Here is a 22,316-nt window from a genome sequence, read left to right as displayed (position 1 = left end):
TACGGCGGTTGAGTGCCAAGGGGAGCTTTTTTCTGCAGGACCTGCGTGGAAACGTTTGCCGACAGCCAAGTCCCCCGGTGTCATTGTGCAGACACAGTGGGTGGCGCCGGTCGGCCGGCGGCAGTGTCCAGGTGGACTGACTAGGGCCTAGGAGTCGTTGCAGCTTAGACTTGCGCATTGTACAACCTGATGGCTGGCAATAAAGCAGAGTATGGGCCCTTGTCAGGTAGAAAGCGAATGAGATGGCTGAGAGTTTTTGTGAATTCCATGGGACAGGGCAGTGGTGCCCAGGTGTCCAGACTCTGCTACAAAACAGATTTGTGAAGGCACGAGGCTTTTAGCAAGTTTATGGCCATTCTTTAGGAAGTTCGAAATGGATGCAACAGGGGAGGTAATGATCTTTTTATGGAGGGCTGTGGTTCCATCCAAGTCATGCTTTTTGCAAAGCCACGGCATAAACACGTGGGAAAGAAGGCGTGAAGCTGAATCTTTTTTTCATTTTCTCCCAATTAATTTTTAAAGTCTCTCATCGGTAAAATGTGTGTCTGCTGAGCAGGGGGCAGTCTCCCAGCTTCGAATGCTGAGCTCTAGCTCGTGATTGGCTTGTGCTAAGGTGGGTGTAGTCTAAGCATGCAAATGTGCTATGCTACCGAGCTGCAGAGGAAAGCTGTCCAGAAAAAAGGGGCACTCTTTCACTAGAGCTTCTCTAGTATCTGAAATAAGTGACACTTCAACACGAAAAGTAGTCTACTTCGCATATTTTCATACGCTTATGTCGTATGGTATTATTTTTTGGGGTAATTCTTCTGATTCAAAAAGGGTATTTTTGGCTCAAAAACGGGCTGTTCGAGCTATATGTGGTGTAAGTAATGTAGTTCATGAAATAAGTTCGTGGCTTGTGGAAAACAATTTGATGCTAAATCACAGTAAGACTCAGTTTTTACAGTTTCTAAGTCACAATTCAACAAGAACCGATATTTTGATCAGACAGAAGGGGCATATTATAAGCGAGACGGAACAGTTCAAATTCCTAGGCGTTCGGATAGATAGTAAGCTGTTGTAGAAAGCCCATGTCCAGGATCTTGTTCAGAAGCTAAATGCTGCTTTATTTACCATTAGAACAGTATCTGAAATAAGTGACACTTCAACACGAAAAGTAGTCTACTTCGCATATTTTCATACGCTTATGTCGTATGGTATTATTTTTTGGGGTAATTCTTCTGATTCAAAAAGGGTATTTTTGGCTCAAAAACGGGCTGTTCGAGCTATATGTGGTGTAAGTTCGAGAACCTCTTGTCGACTCCTATTCAAAAATCTGGGAATTCTGACAATGCCCTCACAGTATATATTTTCTTTAATGTCGTTTGTTGTTAGCAATATTAGCCTATTCCCAAGAGTTAGCAGCTTTCACTCAGTTAATACTAGGCAGAAATCAAATCTGCATGTAGAATGCACTTCCTTGACTCTTGTGCAGAAAGGAGTGCAGTATCCTGCTGCATCCATTTTCAATAAGCTACCACAAGAACTCTAAAATCTTAGCAGTAGCCCAAACTCTTTTAAGTCTAAACTGAAGAGTTTCCTCATGGCTCACTCCTTCTAGTCTGTCGAGGAGCTCCTGGAAGAGCTAAAAAATTAAGCAAATTCCAGTGTTACATTGTTGATTGTCTTCATTTAAACTTACGACTTGTCACCTGAATATGTTTTTTTATACACTCCTGGAAATGGAAAAAAGAACACATTGACACCGGTGTGTCAGACCCACCATACTTGCTCTGGACACTGCGAGAGGGCTGTACAAGCAATGATCACACGCACGGCACAGCGGACACACCAGGAACCGCGGTGTTGGCCGTCGAATGGCGCTAGCTGCGCAGCATTTGTGCACCGCCGCCGTCAGTGTCAGCCAGTTTGCCGTGGCATACGGAGCTCCATCGCAGTCTTTAACACTGGTAGCATGCCGCGACAGCGTGGACGTGAACCGTATGTGCAGTTGACGGACTTTGAGCGAGGGCGTATTGTGGGCATGCGGGAGGCCGGGTGGACGTACCGCCGAATTGCTCAACACGTGGGGCGTGAGGTCTCCACAGTACATCGATGTTGTCGCCGGTGGTCGGCGGAAGGTGCACGTGCCCGTCGACCTGGGACCGGACCGCAGCGACGCACGGATGCACGCCAAGACCGTAGGATCCTATGCAGTGCCGTAGGGGACCGCACCGCCACTTCCCAGCAAATTAGGGACAGTGTTGCTCCTGGGGTATCGGCGAGGACCATTCGCAACCGTCTCCATGAAGCTGGGCTACGGTCCCGCACACCGTTAGGCCGTCTTCCGCTCACGCCCCAACATCGTGCAGCCCGCCTCCAGTGGTGTCGCGACAGGCGTGAATGGAGGGACGAATGGAGACGTGTCGTCTTCAGCGATGAGAGTCGCTTCTGCCTTGGTGCCAATGATGGTCGTATGCGTGTTTGGCGCCGTGCAGGTGAGCGCCACAATCAGGACTGCATACGACCGGGGCACACAGGGCCAACACCCGGCATCATGGTGTGGGGAGCGATCTCCTACACTGGCCGTACACCACTGGTGATCGTCGAGGGGACACTGAATAGTGCACGGTACATCCAAACCGTCATCGAACCCATCGTTCTACCATTCCTAGACCGGCAAGGGAACTTGCTGTTCCAACAGGACAATGCACGTCCGCATGTATCCCGTGCCACCCAACGTGCTCTAGAAGGTGTAAGTCAACTACCCTGGCCAGCAAGATCTCCGGATCTGTCCCCCATTGAGCATGTTTGGGACTGGATGAAGCGTCGTCTCACGCGGTCTGCACGTCCAGCACGAACGCTGGTCCAACTGAGGCGCCAGGTGGAAATGGCATGGCAAGCCGTTCCACAGGACTACATCCAGCATCTCTACGATCGTCTCCATGGGAGAATAGCAGCCTGCATTGCTGCGAAAGGTGGATATACACTGTACTAGTGCCGACATTGTGCATGCTCTGTTGCCTGTGTCTATGTGCCTGTGGTTCTGTCAGTGTGATCATGTGATGTATCTGACCCCAGGAATGTGTCAATAAAGTTTCCCCTTCCTGGGACAATGAATTCACGGTGTTCTTATTTCAATTTCCAGGAGTGTATTTCATTTTATCTGTTTCTAATATTGTGTTATAATTTCATGTATTGACTCATTCCATGACCATGGCGACTTCTCCTTAATTTGGTCCCACGGAACAATAAATAAATAAATAAATAAATAAAGAACGGCAGGTCTTTACCTAGATGGTGAAACTTTTCTCCTTTGGTAGTGTGCCACAGAGCCTGTACCAGTCACCATCTGAACCGTGAGAGATACTGCTTCTTGCATCACACACTCAACGAGTTACGCGTGAGTGTACTTATTTGTTTTGAGTCGGATGTCTAAACCTTTGACATATTCCACCACGCATAATCGTGTCACGGAGTCAAATTGGTTTGACAGATCAACAAACGGGTCCGCCTACACACTGGAATCCACCGGGGTTTCAGAGGCTCACTGCAAAATGTCTGTGTGCCGCATCAGCCGAACGCGAGACCGTATACTTGCATATTTCCGGGAACGTGCCGTTAATAACAGATTACCGATGTCCGCGACTGCACTCGGAGAGCACGTCGTGCTGTGGCGGGAGGATTAAGGGGCTCCGGAACGCCCTATACTTGCAATGTTAAAATAACGCTTATAAATTACATCTTTCCTCACAAAGTATTTGAGGTAGGAAGTTGAACTTTTTACAGATTATTTATTGGAATATGGGCTACAACTTAACACAGGGATTTTACAAAATTTTAGTTCAGTTATTAAAGATGTTTTTTTTTTCAATTGTAATGAAAATTCACAACATTTTTTTGCAATTTTTTATTTATATATTCAAAAATATACAGTTTTTTGGAAAAAGGCTGTGTTAAATTATGCAGAAGGTACTGTGTAACATTTACTGAAAGTCTGAAACAAATATGTTTGGAAGATCCTTAGAAAACATGTAATTAGTATGAGAAAATAAAAGTTTTGGGAATCGAGCGACAAAGATTGGATTAACTTTTTAGTGCATTCCAGGTCCATACGATGGATTATCTTCATCCTCTGCAAACTCCTCCTCCAGCTTCCTCTTGTTCCTCCTTCTGTTTACTCTTGCTTGTATTTCTAGACTCTTTACAGCCCTGTCTGCAGCCCGAAGGCGTTCCTTGTCTAAAGCAAGCATCGCTCGTACCATGTTAGAACCTATCTTCATTCCCATATTTCTAAATACCTTGCACCTTACAATGTTGCCATCATTGAAAGTCGCAACAGCATCATACACACCAAAGTGAAGTGTTTCTATTCCAACAAATACAGTCTTGGGGATTCTCGACCATATAACACTATTTACACTTTTTTCCGTGAATACACTTTTTCAACAGTTCAGGTGCTGCTAAGTCTCTGAAAATAGGTTTTATCACCTCCATTATTGCATGAGGCAGACTATGCTTGTGAGTGTACACTTCACCAGTTAGCAATCCTTTGTTATATTTACACCAACTGTCTTCTTCTTTGGGACACAAGCTATGTTGGGGATTTTCATCGGTTGAAGAAGTATGAAAAAAAAAATAGCCCAAACAGCCTTCTTCATTTCGTCGACACTTTGTGTATTTCTAATAACTTTACTTTTACTCATTATTATACTTCAACAAAACAGAGACTCAAGAAACAGAATTAATTACGAATATTTTCGAGATAACGACAGAGTAAATAAACATGAAACAACCGACAATCACACCAGCGATATATATTGAACCATCGCAGGTTAGCCACAACACATACTTTATCTCACATCACTAAAATGTACCTGATGAACACGGACGTTAATAATAACACCATTTGACAGCAGTTTAACAGCGCCACAGTGGGTCACGTCCATGTAGAACACATTTAAAAAAAAAATTAAAAATAGTTGTAGTCTTCGGAATTGAATAAATTATATATCTATTAAAAGGTAATAGTCGGCAGATTCAGAAAACGCAAAAAAGTAAAAATTGAACTTTTCATGATTTTGAGCCTTTCCGGAGCCCCTTAAGTATTTGCTGGTACGGCGTGGGGCTCCAAAATACGCTTCTCAGCACCCTGGTCTTTGGAACAATATTTTTATTTGTGAAATAGTAGAGCATAAATGCTTGATAGTAGCATAGCTTTTGGGCCATACCACAGATTCACATTTATGAAGTCAGATAAAGCGATAAGTTCTGCTTAGTGTGGTGCGTTGATCCCCGGCTGATCCTTTGTGAACGATAGACCGCATATTATTGAAAGCGATTGTCAGATAAAATGTTTGCGTAGCGTTTCTTTAGCATCATTTGTCATGTGATATTAATAAAGAACAAATCAATGGTTATTTATACTACAACTCCTCCCAGTGTTCCGATTTACATTACCTTTGCCATTCTATTAAAGTCATGGTTGCAATTGACAGAACCCGGAAGCTTGCAGGCCAACCAGTCGAAAGCTCCTCCCTGTATTCCACAATGTTCCAGCTTCTGGAGCAATGGTGAGAGTTGAGAACACGCAATGCGTCCAAGAACATTGTCGAAGATGACCGTTTTTGTGGTCCACATGTTAAGGTATTGGGAGGTATAATGTTGTGTGTGTGTGTACTGACCTCCAAATCTTTGGACATGGTAACACTCACACGTCAACGTTATTTTCACACTCTTCTCTTTCACATTGGGCTCTGACTTAATTTTTATGGATGGCAATGCGCGACCGCATTAAACAGCAAAGGTGAGGGAACCCTTGGAATGAGACGATTTACGGCGAATGGACTGGTCTGCCGTTCCCCCGAATTAAATAGCGCCGCGGAGGTGAGCTGATCGCTGCATGTTAGCGCTAGCTCCCCAGCATGTATGGACGACGCGGAAAGGGAGGCAAAGCTGCTGCCCTGCTGCAATTGCTGAGCCTCGTGCTCGGCGCATCAGAAGACGGGGAACGCAAGAAGACGGCGGAGCGGAAGGAGCAGTGCTATCGCTGCCAAAAACTTGGCCATGTTGCCAAGTACTGCCGTAATGCAGTGTCGTGCCTTCGCTGTGCGCAAGCACACGATTCGCGCCACTGCACCAAGAAAGACGCCACACGCTGCTGCGCCAATTGTGGCGGCCCCCACGCGGCGAATTACCGCGGGTGCAGCTATATCAAGAACTGGAGTCGCGGCGACAAAGCCAGACGGAGACACAAGACCACCAAGAACCTGGATACAGCCGAGGCCGTTGCGTCCTCGCCACCCCCCGCCTCTGGCGGTTCCGTGGTGGCCGATGACGTGGCTGTACCACCAGACGCAGTCAGCGAGGCGTGCGCCAGGGTCCGCGCCGCCGCCGATGAAGAAATTGCTGCCCTCAAAGCCGCAATGGCGGAAGAGAGGGCAACACTCCAAGCCGAACTAGCCGAGGCTCGGCTGCTGGTGCACATTCTCCGTGATGCATTGGCCAGCCAGCCCCACACAGCACAGAAGAAGGATGCTGACACGCAGACTGCCGCCCCCGTGGAACCTGTAGTAATACAGGAAGCCACGAGGGTGGGAACACAAGACGCAGCCGCACAGACAATCATTGCGGCAAAGAACATGGCAACCCAAGTCACCATCGAGGAGGCTCCTTGCCCTCTCCAAGACGCAGTTGGAGAAGGTAGTGTCCATTCACTTGGATACTCTCAGGTCCTACAACGCCCGCCCACCTCTCACGCCTGTTCAGTGGGAAGCTCTCTTCGTCTCAATAGAAAAACAAGAACAAGAAGAAGAGAGCACAAGACAACAACAAGAGGCGAGGACCGCCGAAGACGCTGAAGCTGCCAACTGGGAGGATGTGACATATCCCAAAGTGTCATTTGCAGACACATACCACAACAAGAAGAAGAAGAAGGACAAGAAGAGGTACCCAGACGCCAGGAGGACTTAGAAGACCCTCCTCCTCACTGCGCCCGACATCCATCATCCATCACCATCATCATCTAATATCCGCTCTGTCAGTCGCTGACTGACAGTCCCAGGCGTCGACAGGGCCAGTCAAGTAAAGGCCCCTAGCCGACGCACACTTGTCAATTCACGTGACCTATCGCCTGTCTCTGACCGGCAATCATATGCACCTAAACGTGCACAACCGTCCCAGTTATTCCCAAACGTCCCAGTAACTTCAACCCATCTAAGTGGAGTAAATGTCTAACGACAACAAACTCCCCCTTAACATCCTCAAGAAGAGGAATTCAAGTGCAACGCAGGCAGGCATTAAATAGCGTCGAGCACGAGTGGGATACGGGAGGGAGGCGTGTTGCAGCCCTTCCACACGCACTAACGATCATCCAGCAGTAGTCATCAGCACTAATGGAGGAAATGGAACGCCATACCAGAAGAACTCCAGATTAACCTTGTCACCAGCATGGCACCACGTTGCAGAACGTACGTTGCTGTTCGTGGTGACCACACACCATGTGTGCCCCACTTTTTGTATTGTCCAGGGGACCATCATAAATCGCCGTGACTTCAGTGTAATTATTCTCTTTGAATAAAAGTGCCGTTTTTGTCCGTCACATTGCGTATTTCTTTGAGTTACCTATGGTGCTATCCATGGTCCAGGTTTCATCGAACTACGTTACGTGGCAGTGACACATCATTCAAAACTTATTTTCGTCCTCAAGTTCTGCACAGCTGAGTACTATTCGCACAGTCCAAGTTGACACTCGGCGTATTCACTGATGGGAGCGACCATAAAGGTGTCTCTCATTTACAAGTCGCCCGTATCAGGTACCGTGCCGTGTGTCAGCATAGGTTGCGCGAATAATGCACTTAACGCCAATTTGACCAATGTTGCATGCTACTTTGATGAGGTTCCATTTAAAACAGGTGATAACTGAATCAGACAGTGAGAATATATGTACGCATTGTTCAAGTTATCTGACAAGTACATTACCTTGCAAGCGACGTCGGTTCTTTCTAAAACGATTATGAACAAAGCGAATTGCCCGTTATAGGAATTAGCAGCTTTGAGCTAAGGACCATTTGTTTAACCCATTGAAACACTCGACCTAGCGTTGTCAACGTCTACGGCACTCCAATAAGGGACACAAATAATAATTCCAAATTTTTACCCCGATCAACAGTTAATTTAGTAAGGAAAGAACATGTACAGTGTAGTAACCAGAATATTTTCCATTAATTAATATAGTGTAAAATTCTGTTTTAATTTTCCCATCTTTCTAAATAAACATACACAACCGTGCAAGTTGATTAGAGGGCAAGTTAGACATTTGAGCCTCAGTGTTCATCGTATTCGTATAACAACTAATGTCAAATGTTGGCTCCTGACGACTAAAGTAAACATATTGCCTACGCGTAATTGCTGTTGGTTCGGAGCATCAGTTAGTATTGGCTCGTGTAAGTAAAGCGTCCTTCATTTTTGTCGCAAATGTAGAAGTTTCGAAGTATTATTTCATCATGTACAGACTGTATTATTTAAATTACTTTTATACCTAATAAAGTCTACAGTTTCAATAAGGCAATCCCAAACTTACAGGGGGTGTACAAAAATATGGAAACACCGAAACACCAATAACACAACACATTAATGTGCCTAATATGTTGTAGGAAAATCGTTGACATTCAGAACTGTGTCCAGTCTTCTCAGGATATGCGGTTTTCTGGGGAATCTTATATCATTCTTCCTGCAAAATTTGCAAGTTCAGCAAACGATGATGGAGGTGAATAACGATCTCGCAACTTTAGAAGTTTCGAAGTATTATTTAATCATACACAGACTGTATTATTTAAATTACTTTTATGCCTAATAAAGTCCACAGTTTCTATAAGGCAATTACAAACTTACAGGGGCTGTACAAAAATATGGAAACACCGAAACACCAATAACACAACACATTGATATGCCTAATACGTTGTAGGAAAATCGTTGGTATTCGGAACTGTGTCCAGTCGTCTCAGAGTATATGGTTTTCTGGGGAATCTTATATAATTCTTCCTGCAAAATTTGCAAGTTCAACTAACGATGATGGAGGTGAACAGCGATCTCGTATCCTTCTCTCCAAAGGAAACAACAAGACTCCTTAATATTGAAATGTAGTGACTGCGATGGCTAGGGGAGAGTGACAATTCATTTTTGTGTTCACAAAACCACTTCTGAACGACGTGTGCTGTGTGAATATGGGCTCTGTCGTCTTTGAACAGAGTATCACCATTGGGAAACGAAAATTGTACCATGGGATGGACCTGATCAGTCAAAATGGTCACCTAATCCTTGGCAATATTGAAAACTTGCAGAGTACCCCAAATACCACGATATGGCTGCCGATATCATCAACAAACCCCTGCCACTTCTCATTCTCGGGATGTAAAGTAGATCAGATTTTGAAAATAGTGTGAAACAAGACTCATCCGATCAAATGATTGTTTGCATCGCTCCACAGCAAGGCCACCCACACCGGGTCCTAAGGAGGAGCCTCTACCATAGCTGTGGAGGAAGAAAAAAAATAGTTTACTCAGGTGTTTTTCTTCTAGGAATGTAATTTAAAAATAGGTATTATATAGGTTTTTAACAGGATTGGAACTGGAACTTTTTTATAACTACCTAGAAGTCGTCATTCGTCTTCCAAAATATTAAAAAATACGTCATACCACAGGTCTATCCATCCCCTCTCCCCAACAAACTAGTGGTTAGACATTGGACTCGCATTCGGGAGGACGACGGTTCAATCCCGCGTCCGGCCATCCTGATTTAGGTTTTCCGTGATTTCCCTAAATCGCTCCAGGCAAATGCCGGGATGGTTCCTTTCAAAGGGCACGGCCGACTTCCTTCCCCATCCTTCCCTAATCCGATGAGCCCGATGACCTAGCTGTCTGGTCTCCTTCCCCAAAACAACCAACCAACCAACCCAACAAACTACCGTACGGGCGCCCTTGCCCCATAGTCCAGGTTCTATGGCTTCGGCACCACGTTTTCCTGGTACGTGCATTTGCATCACTGATATTGGGTTTGGAATTCTAGCCCGCCCTGCAGTTACCACCTTCTGGAGCTCCCTTCGTGTAGTTTTGACGTTGACAGGGTTCGCGAGTGCGACATTCAGTTCTGCAGTGACTTTGCAGCTGTTATCCTCGTATTTTTCGTCGCAGTCCTCTTCAGTGAGTGTCTGTCGTGATAACTCAACACATATTTTTTGCTGCCTTGAGACTTAGTGAATGATATTTCTTCCCCTTTCCCTGTATGAGGTAAAAAAGAACTTAGATACGGTGCCTCTTGAAACACCAAACATTTCGGCTCCCTTGGTTACGGGACCACCCACTATACGCGGATCGACAATGTGCCCACGTCCGAAGACACTCAGCTCCGACATACTGCACTCAGAACTATGCAGAATACTATGCTGATGGTTCAAATGGCTCTGAGCACTATGCGACTTAACTTCTGAGGTCATCAGTCGCCTAGAACTTAGAACTAATTAAACCTAACTAACCTAAGGACATCACACACATCCATACCCGGGGCAAGACTCGAACCTGAGACCGTAGCGGTCGCTCGGCTCCAGACTGTAGCGCCTAGAACCGCACAGCCACTCCGGCCGGCTACTATTCTGATCACGACCGACACTTGCAATTTATAATGGATATCGCACAGGTGTCGTTCGTGGACAAATACAACAATGCTACCTGCAGGTAGTATCTCCTATTATGTGCAAGCATGCATCCAATCCGTGTAAATGCGTTGTCTAACACACACACACGTAATGTGATGTACCTTCCCCTGACTCCGACAAACGCGTTATAAGACAAATTTATGCTTTAATATACTGATCAGCGACCTACGGAGGATGTAATTTGGAAAAATGGTTTACACAAATAAGATAAATGCGAGAGAAAATATTAAATACTGGATTGTAGTGTTCCATACAAGGTGCGTACGAGATCATTTTTTTAACCTTCAGACATGGGAAATCCGTTATAGTATGGGACGATAGACAATCCCGCTCGACCAATACTCCAGTGCTTCTAGGCTGCTAACCGAGTTGCTTTCTACACTGTATGGCAGAAACGCCGCCTGATAGTTAGCCTTTATCGCAGTGTGCGCGGCAGGGCAGGAGGGTCTATGTAATTGGCCCCTATCAAGTGGCCACAGACGATAAGCACTTCCACACCAACGGTCGCGTGTAACGGAAATGACTCAAAATCACTCAAAGAACGTCAGTTCCTCGAGCATTACCGCTAACAATATGATAGTGACTCGGCATTGATGCCGAATGTACGACGATTCTTGCAAGTTGGGGCTGATTTGTGATCAGGTTCTAAAGTTTCGTTCCAGACTCCCAGGCTTTCTCAGCCCCCTGCATTATTAATCCGCATTGTCGTAATTATGTTTTTGTGATTGTGGTTATTTGTCTCCCTTGTCTCTTTTTTTTACCAAAAGGGCCAATATACACATTAGCCAGTCTTACTAATAACAAGAGATAAACCAAGTTGATCCAGTCTTTCACGTCATCATGAGCAGAAACAAGCCGGTGGCTTATGAAATGACGATTGCCATTTCCTCTCAGCAGGTTTCAGTCTGAAGCGTACTCTGTGAGATGTAATGCAACTACAGTAACAGCTTCTGCCCGGCGAGCGTGCTTATCGGAAATATTATGAACCGAGTTAAAAAGCTAAAAAAAAAGAAGGTTTAAAGGAAATGCGAGGTCTGTTCAAAAAGTTCCGGAACTTTGTCCACATAATTTTTCTACGCTTACCTTTTACTTATTGTGCATGGTGTCCCTCGAAATACTGTCCTTCACAATTGATCCTCCGCTCTCCCAACGCCGTTTCAACTTCCAGAAGCAGTGTTGGTACGCCTTTCACTGTCTCGCGCGAAGCGCCATCTGCAAACTTCCTTTAATTCGTCTATCGTTACAAATCTTCGTCCTTTCAACGGAATTTTCAACTTCGGAAATAAAAAAAAAGTCCGCAGGGGCCAGATCTGGAGAGTACGGAGGAATGGGGCAGCACAGTGATTTCGTTTTTTTGTGCAGTAGTCAGGCACCAACAGTGATGAATGTCTGGGTGCGTTATCGTGACGCAAGAGCCATGAAATGTCTCGTCACATTTCAGCAGTTTCCTTCTCACATTTTCTCGCAGGCGTCGCAACACGTCCCAATAGTACCATCGATTAACAGTTTGTCCCTGTGGCATGAATTTATGATGAACTAATGCGTCAATGTCAAAGAATACTATCAGCATGGCTTTGACATTTCACATGACCTGACGAGCTATTTTGGTCATAGAGACCCAGTGTGAAGACTGAACCTTGGTCTCAACAGCATAACCGTAGGCGCATGACTCATCATTAGTTATTACCGTCTGACGGAACATCTCGTTCTCATTTGCGCGATCCAAAAGCTCTTCACAGATTGCGAGGCGGAGGTCTTTCTGGTTTTGACTCTTGAGCCGTGGGATGAACTTGGCGGCAACACGATGCATTCCAAGATGCTGTGACAGGATTTCCTGGCATAAGCCAACTGAAATGTCACATTCTTCTGCAGTCTCTCGGACAGTCAGTTTTCGATTGGCACACACAATTTCGTTGATGTTTCTGACATGAGCGTCGTCAGTGGACGTCAAAGGGCGTACTGAACGAGGGTCATCTTTAACTTCCGCCCGGCCATTTTTAAACCGTGTGAACCAGGGAGGATGCTAAGTTCACCGGTCTTGGATACGATGTGACGTCATTATGACGTATACACGCTACATCGAAAACGATAGAAACCGTATATCGACTATTCGACGTTTGTGAACTTTCGAAAGGTTGTGACAGGGTAGCGCTGTGCTCTGGGCCATTCGTTTAAATGTGTTTTGCGTTTAAATCGTGTATTGTACTGTGTTTGTGTCCTGTGCGTTGTTTTTCGTTTGCTCGTCTCTAATTATGTGTTCAGCATTCAAGAGACAATGAGAGAAAAGCTGAAAGAGTTCAGCATCGATGACGACGGGCAATTGCGTGGTTATTGTGAATCTCAAGCACAAATTGATGTACTTCTGACCCAGCTGAAGTGCGTCGGTTATTCGTACTCGGTGAGAAGAAGCACTCAGCAGCCAAAATCTTTAGATGCGTCAAGACACTAACCTTTGGTTAAGATTACATTGAGAAATCCACTTCCCCTGGTATTTCATCTCCGGTCGACGATTTTTCTTCAACAATGCCTCATATTTTTCTTTTTAAGTTCGAAATTCAATCATTCTACACTCCAGTCATTACTGGACACTAAGGTACCTGTCTCTGCGGTCCAAGTGTAAAATTACTTGGAATTATGGTTGATAAAAGACTATCTTGGGATGGACATATAAATTACTTAGCTAACAAACTTGCACGCGTTCTCTTTCAGCTATATAAATTTAAAAAAAAAGTCAGCAAGAGTATGCTGCTACAATCTAATATGTACTGACAAGACCAATTTATGAAACCATACTAAAATATTGATAATAAATAAATATTATTTACGGCGTAAGCGTTCAATACAACAATCACACAATCTAATCAGTCGGGATATAAGAAGACTTCACTTTTTTACGAAACGTGTTGTCCGTGGTGTTTTCAAGGCCACGGTCAGGAATATTTCTATTAATATCCAGCTCTCTTATTTTGGCGAAATACATATACGCTGCCACACTGAGCTGTTATCAGAATCGCACGTGTCAAAACAAGCCACTAGCTGACGACAGTTTAGAATCTCGAACGTTCGTAAAAGACGATAGGTGTGTTAATCGACTAAAGCGTATTACGTCATAATGACGTCACATCATATCCAGGTTGGGTGAACTTAGCATCCTCCGTGAACCAGTCGTACCACCGAGTACGGCTTAAGCACTCATCACCGTAGGCTTCCTGCATCATTTGGTGTCTCTCTGTAAGGATTCTCTTGAGTGTAACGCAAAAGTTAATGGAGACGCGCTGCTCCTCAGACTCTGCCTTCTCGAAATTCGCAAGCCGTACGACACAACGTTCTACCCAATACAGCACTGAACAATAACGGACAGACGTACAACGATGAAACTCCTGGCAGTTTAAACATTAAACACAGGCGCGTGGAGGGATGCCAACGGCATTTCGCTTCAACACACCACTGGCACGAAATTACGAATGTACCGGAATTTTTTGAACGGATCTCGTGTTTTTGAGTTGATATAAATATTGGGCAACTCTCTGCAAGCAGCTTCGTTATAGTCTCTGTTATACACAGGCACCAAAGCGGTAGGCTCACAAGTGTATTCTTATTTATAAAAAGTACTGATGTTCCCGTTGTGGTCTTCAGTTCGAAGACTAATTTGGATACAGTTTTAGTAGCAAGTCAATTTTTACTCCCCACACTTCCAACCATCGCCAAACTGACGATACCTCAGGATGTGTCCTGTCAACTAACCCCTTCTTTTCGTCCAGCTGTCCCACTAATTCTTTTTTTCAAAATTCGATTAAGGTTTTTCTTCATTAGTTATCCGACCTATCTAATCCTTAACGTTCCTCTGTATAATTCAAAGGCTCCTGTTCTCTTCTTCTCTAATCTGTTTATCGTCCATGTATCACTTCCGTAAAAGAATACACTCTAGACAAACATTTTCAGCAAGAGCTTCTTAACAGTCAAATTTATGTTAGATGTTAGTAAAGTTCTCTTTTTTAGAAAACTTTTTCTCTGTATCGACTGTCTTCATTTTGTATCCTCTCTTCTCCGGCCAGTACAAGTTATATTGCTACTCAAATAGCTTTTTCCATTTCACAATGACTGATCCCTGACTTAGAGCTCATTTTCCGGTAACATCGCGTGACGAACATCTATGGGTTGTTCTGTATGCCTCCTTAGCTGACTGGGTGATGAACAGAAAACAGATTACTCGAGAAAGACTCCATAGGATTCATCTTGCCTGTTTACCTTTACGTCTGAACTGCAACGTTTAGGATACAGTCACTGGCTACATCGTAGGCCGTCGGAAGAGATGTGGTACGATATTTTGTGCGTCAAATTATGGCTCTCTTTTTACGGATGTGGCCTGCTGAAGTCGATTCACGCACTCTCCTCTACCCTGAGGTTGCTTATTCCCCGAGGACGAAACAAAACGCTGTCTCGTAGATACGAGGTCACGTGACTTTAGAATTTGGTTTTATAATTATTTTAGGTAATTTATTCAAATTTTAGGTATAATTTAATAATCTTTGTAATATTGATGAAATACGTATTTATTTGTATTTAATATATCCCATTGTTACCTTGTTAAAAGGAACTAGGCAAAATCGATTTCTCCCTGTTTGGAGGTGGTGTCATAGGACTTTTTGACACTATTTAAACGATCGTCATTGCGAAGAAACTTAAGTACAGCCAACATGTATCGAACTTCTTGCATCTTCCACGATCCGCCGTGTAACTGGATAATGGCAGGAGATAAGTTTGATACATTCCCAAGCAGAAGACTGAACATATAATGGTATTTACACGACATTACGAGAAGACATGCTATGAAGATGGGGAGGCGGCGCCCGTGGAGTATCGACATGGAGTATGTTGTGTGTGTTCCAGAAATGTTACGTTTGTTTTCTTTTTCTCACGCAAGTACAGTGTATCCCTTCTTCTTTTAAAATCTTGGCGATAGAGACAAGTCATGGAAAGGATCAATTTATTTTTTGTCAGTAAATAAATGAATACTTTGTTGTGGCTATTTGCCCCTTCCTTATGTTCCTGTCTGGCGATGGAGACATTGCGGCCAGGCCTCATAAATGACCCCTGCCCACTTTGCCCCCAGGGCCATTCTCAGTTTCAAGAAAAAAGAGTGATAAAAAAGAAAAAGGTGGTCTTCGCATGTGACTGCTATGCAGCGGACGCCGGTTCGATTCCCGGCCGGGTCAAAGATTTTCTCCGCTCAGAGACTGGTTGTGTTGTCCTCATCATCATTCCATCAACATCAACACGCAAGTCGCGAAGTGTGGCGTCACTTGAAAAGACTTGCAACTCGGAGGCCGAACATCCCCAGGTGGTGATCCCAGCAATCAATGCCATACGATCATTTCATTTCATGTCACCGATGTGTTGTACCTTGCCTGAATTGTGGAAAGGTTCTATTTATTTTGTGTACGAATATTATATTTTAGTTGAAAAATAGTCGACGAGGCGACATACGCGTTAATATTTAAAAGAAACATGGTTTTTCGGCCATTTTTTGGCGCGTCTCATCTTTGAGGAGTCATAGAAGTCAGACAGTAATTAGGAGAAAAATTTCCTTTTCACAGTTTAAAACTACAATCATTCCTTACTCACAGGCGAATTTTCGTTACTTTCCGATCAGTCGTTTTGTCATAAAAATGTTGGATGCAGATTGCCGCAATTCGACCAATAGTAATATGTATTAAGCAGACGAAAAGTGTAAATGCAAGCTCTGTTGTTGCCTTTCACACCTCTGTTGTTTTTACGCGCATTAATCTACAGAAAGCACTATCTCGCGTGTTTTGTTTATTTGCTTTTGCGTCTACATGTGCCGCGTGCTCGCATATCCTATGTTGCCGGACCTCTGAACGGTATTTCCACTTTATAACTCCTTGTTGAAATGTTTACTTCGTGTCTTCCCGTGAGATACGAAACAATCGTGCATCCCGTCACTTTTTTGAACCCTCTTAGATAGACTCGTGATGTAATTAGTTGACTTGTACTTGTGTGAAACCACGCATCATTTACAGAGTTGTCAGAAATTCATGGTGATCAGTGGCTTTCAGTGCGCGTGCTTACTTTGAGGCCGACGAAGAATATGACGCGAGTAGTTCCGTATCACATTCAGTGTCGCTATTAGTGAAAGTATAGCCAAGCGAATTTCGAGAGAATATAGAGAAACTTCACGTCTTGTATGACCAAAAAAAAGAGTTGTGGCCGGCGGCAGACGTTTGCATTGGACGAGTTTACACAGACAGTCGAAGAAGGAAAATCCACAACTTCGATGTGGGAAAGCAGTTTTCGACACCAGGTGCCGAATTGGAAAAGTTATAGTCTCAAATGGGAAACCTTATTGATACACTATGTGATCAAAAGTATCCGGACGCCTGGCTGAAAATGACTTTCAAGTTCGTAGCGCCCTCCATCGGTAATGCTGGAATTCAACATAGTGTTGGTCGACCCTTGATGACTGCTTCCACTCTCGTAGCATACGTTCAGTCAGGTGCTGGAAGGTTACTGGGGAATGGTAGCCCGTACTGCACTGAGGAGAGGTATCGATGTCGGTTGGTGAGGCCTGGTACGAAGCCGGCGTTCCAAAACATCCCAAAGGTGTCGTACAGAATTCAGGTCAGGACTCTGTGCAGGTCAGTCCATTACAGGGATGTTATTTTCGAGTAACCAACCACTCCGCCATAGACCGTGCATTATGGACAGGTGCTCGATCGTGTTGAAAGTTGCAATCGCTATCCCCGAATTGCTCCCCGAATTGCTCTTCTACAGTGGGAAGCAAGAAGATGCTTTAACATCAATGTAGACCTGTGCTCTGATAGTGCCACGCAAAACAACAAGGGGTGCAAGCCCCCTCCTTGAAACACACGACCACAACAAAACAACACAGCCTCCGAATTTTACTGTTTGCACTACACAAAAAATGGTTCAAATGGCTCTGAGCACTATGGGACTTAACATCTATGGTCATCAGTCCCCTAGAACTTAGAACTACTTAAACCTAACTAACCTAAGGACAGCACACAACATCCAGTCATTGCACTACACACGCTGGCAGACGACGTTCACCAGACATTCGCCATACCCATACGCTGCTATCGGATTGTCACACTGTGTACCGTGATTCGTCACTCCACACAACGTTTTTCCCCTATTCAATCGCCCAATGTTTACGCTCCATACACCAAGCGAAGCGTCGTTTGGCATTTACCGGCGTGATGTGTGGCTTATGAGCAGCCGCTCGACCATGAAATCCAAGTTATCTCACCTCCCGCCTATCTGTCATAGTGCTTGCAGTGGATCCTGACGCAGTTTGAAATTCCGGTGTGATAGTCTGGATAGATGTCTGCCTGTTACGCATTACGACCCTCTTCAACAAGACTTAACTGATGAAATTGTCAATACTGTCTTTCAGAAAATTACTAAGTGGTTCCTTGTAAACGGACTCTCACTGAGTTTTGATAAGACACAGTACATACAGTTCCGTACAGTGAATGCTATGACGCCATTAATAAATATAGACCTTAATCAGAAGCATATAGCTAAGGTAGAATATTCCAAATTTTTAGGTGTGTCCATTGATGAGAGATTAAATTGGAAGAAACACATTGATGATCTGCTGAAACGTTTGAGTTCAGCTACTTATGCAATAAGGGTCATTGCAAATTTTGGTGATAAACATCTTAGTAAATTAGCTTACTACGCTTATTTTCACTCGTTGCTTTCATATGGCATCATATTTTGGGGTAATTCATCACTGAGGAATAAAGTATTTATTGCACAAAAGCGTGTAATCAGAATAATAGCTGGAGTCCACCCAAGATCATCCTGCAGACATTTATTTAAGGATCTAGGGATATTCACAGTAGCTTCTCAGTATATATACTCTCTTATGAAATTTGTTATTAACAACCAAACCCAATTCAAAAGTAATAGCAGTGTGCATAACTACAATACTAGGAGAAAGGATGATCTTCACTATTCAAGATTAAATCTAACTTTGGCACAGAAAGGGGTGAATCATACTGGCACTAAAGTCTTTGGTCACTTACCAAATAGTATCAAAAGTCTGACAGATAACCAACAAGTATTTAAGAAGAAATTAAAAGAATTTCTGAATGACAACTCCTTCTACTCCATAGAGAAATTTTTAGATATAAATTAAAAAAAATATATTAATAAAAAAAATAAAAATAAAAAAACACAAAAATGAAAAAGTTGTTATATTAACTTAAGTATGTTGTTAAATTAACTTAATTATGTCTTGTATTGGAAAATTTGACTCGTTCCACATCATTACGAAATATCGTATTCATGATCCATGGAACTAATATTAATCTAATCTAATCTAATCTGTCGGCAGTCTCTGTCAGTCAACAGACGAGGTCGGCCTATAAGTTTTTGCGCTGTACGTGTCCCTTCACATCGGAAACAGTGGACCTAGGAATGTTTAGGGGTGCGGAAATCTTGCTTGCAGACATATGACACAAATGACACCCAATCACCTGACCTCGTTCGAAGTCCGTGAGTTCCGCGGAGCGTCCTATTCTGCTCTCTCATGACGTTTAATGACTACTGCGGTCGCTGATACGGATCACCTGGCAGTAGGTGGCAGCACAATGCACCTAATATGAAAAACATATGTTTTGGTAGTGTCCGGGTACTTTTGATCGTATAGTGTATGAATGAAACAACTCCTTGGCTTTCTGTTCGGAAATTGGGCCTCGGATACAAAAAGTTCAACAAAAAAACCTGTGCTGATGGAAAATAACAGAGTAGATGGAAAAAGAAATGTATTCTTGCGGGATATGAGACACTTAGCAAACGCCGGATGGACTATTTATTACACTGCTGAGAGTTGATGTAGTATAAATTATTCCAGGAAGTTTGGATGGCCGGAACAAGAAATGTTTTATATATCAGAAAATGTACAGGATAATCAGAGAGCAAGTGTTCAAGTGTGGAATGGCTGAAAACGAGGAATTCAAACAGCATCCGATTCTGGAAAAAGAGTTATAAAATGCCACATTGGGAAAGAAGGTGGATTTGTGCAGAATGCTGGCTGATGTTATATTGGGCAACAAGAAGGCGCAATTATCATTCTGAGATGAATGACGCATACTACGAAGATTGGTTTGGGAGCGTTCTCGAAAAATTATCAAACAGATAAGGCTCGATATTACACGATGATAAATCCAATATCACGAAATCCATCTATGAAATGGAGAAGGATTCTGTTACTGAATGTATGGAAACAGTAACGTAGAGCTTCCATTTGTCGCCGAATCAGATGAGGAATTTGCTAAAGCGGACTCACTGGAACACGCGCGACTGCACTTCAGGGCACTGGAATACATTTTGGAAATGTATTACCGTCAAGGAACTTAAACTTCTGTGGTTTCGTGTGGTGCACTGCGAATTCATCACCATTGAACTTATTTGGGGGTTTGTCAAATGCAAGGCAGCAAAAGAGAACAAGAATTTTAAGATAAATGATGCTTTACAGTCGTGTCGCTCCACTCTACAAGGTATTATCCAAAGTGTATGGAGGAATTCAGTGAGTCATTTGTCCTTGATTTCCAGTACCGCTTGCTCGACATAAAAACTAAACATCAGCGGCAGGCTAAATCTGTTCGCAATCCCTTCACAGTTACTGCTTTCCTTTCATGTTCTTCGACTCTTTACAACAGCAGTCTGGTTTCTGCTAAAACTTTAGATAACCTATCGCTCACCGTATTTTATCCTTGCTACCTTCAGAATTCCAGAGGGTGTCCTCCAGTTGATATTGTCAAAGCTTTTACGAACCAGTCTCTCTTTAAGATAAGTCGTAGGGTCGGTATTGCCTCGCGTGGCCCCAGATTTCTCCGTAACTCATGATCTAGTCAAGTGCAATGGTCGTCAAACTGCCGACCGAATTAAATATTCTTATGCCCGGCGGTTCTCAGCATCCGAATCCAAAAAGTCAAGTAATGTTAACAGTGCACCACACGAAACCACATAAGTTTAAGTTCCTTGACCGCAATACATTTCCAAAATGTATTCCAGTGCCCTGAAGTGCAGTCGCGCGTGTTCCAGTGAGTCCGCTTTAGCAAATTCCTCATATGATTCGGCGACAAATGGAAGCTCTACGTTACTGTTTCCATACATTCAGTAACAGAATCCTTCTCCATTTCATAGATGGATTTCGTGATATTGGATTTATCATCGTGTAATATCGAGCCTGATCTGTTTAATAATTTTTCGAGAATGTAGTTTTCCTGTTCAGAAATGAACAAAAATACTTACAGAGATAGTAATATTATTTTCACATTCACTTCTCGAAAAGAGTTTAGAATCTACACATCACTAAAAATCTAGTTGTCAAAATGCGCACGACAACACTCGATTCCTGTGACTATATCCATCGAAATCCAACAGTTGCCAAACTGGCACTCGACAGTTTAAAATTCCTGTTTCCTGGTTCAAATGGTTCAAATGGCTCTGAGCACTATGGGACTTAACTTCTGAGGTCATCAGTCCCCTAGAACTTAGAACTACTTAAACCTAACTAACCTAAGGACATCACACACACCCATGCCCGAGGCAGGATTCGAATCTGAGACCGTAGCTGTCGCGCAGCTCCAGACTGTAGCGCCTAGAACCGCTCGGCCACCCCGGCCGGCTCCTGTTTCCTATTTTGGACGATTTTAATATCATGAATATGGATGACCAATGTCATCAACTGCACAATAATTTTATTCGACGGTGGAGACAGATAAAGCCAACAGTTGCAAATGGCAAATATTTATTGTTTATCGGTACTGGATATACATTTCCATTTGCAACAGCTGCTAGTGTTTAATAGCTTCTGAAAAAATGTAACTTATAAACCAGTAAAGAACACCATTTGCAACTGTTCGCTGTATGTGACTTCTTGAAAAGTTGGCCGACTACCACAGAGGTGATGCTGGGTGATGAAGCAGACAGAGATGTCGTTGTAGGGTGAGGGGACGTAAAGGAAGGAATGCTTTCCTGTTTGTCTTCCGGTGTTAACAACCCATGGGCTCGCGTGCGTTGTACCGAACAGCTGCTATGGTATAAATTTCACGTGGAAGTAAAATAGATTCATGAATGCACATTACATAGACGGTCATCCACATCTACACGCGTCTGCATGGATACTCCGCAAATCACACTTGCGTGCTTGGCAGAGGGTTCATCGAGCCACCTTCATAATAATTCTCTTTTATTCCATTTTCGAACAGCTCGCGGAAAAAACGAACACCAATATTTTTCCGTGCGAGCTTTCGAGTTCCGTTATTTTATTATGATGATCGTTTCTCCCTATGTAGGTTGGGGTTAACAAAATATTTTCGCATTCGGAGGAAAAAGTCGGCGATTGAAATTTCGTGAGAAGATTCCGCCGCAACGAAAGCTCGTCTGTTTTAATGATGTCCACCACAAATTCTGTGTCATGTCAGTGACACTCTCTCCCCTGTTTCGCGATAATATTTTCAAACGCGGTACATATTTGAAGCAAGGAATATGAAATAAAATTAAGGCTGTTGTAACACAACGCAATGAGTACCGCAAAAATGACATTCAAAGCGCTTAGTAAACATTTGTG

The sequence above is a fragment of the Schistocerca cancellata genome, chromosome 6, assembly GCF_023864275.1.
Source record: "Schistocerca cancellata isolate TAMUIC-IGC-003103 chromosome 6, iqSchCanc2.1, whole genome shotgun sequence".
Lineage (NCBI taxonomy): Eukaryota > Metazoa > Arthropoda > Insecta > Orthoptera > Acrididae > Schistocerca > Schistocerca cancellata.
The sequence above is the reverse complement of the archived record's forward strand: the minus strand, read 5'-3'. Positions refer to the sequence as shown.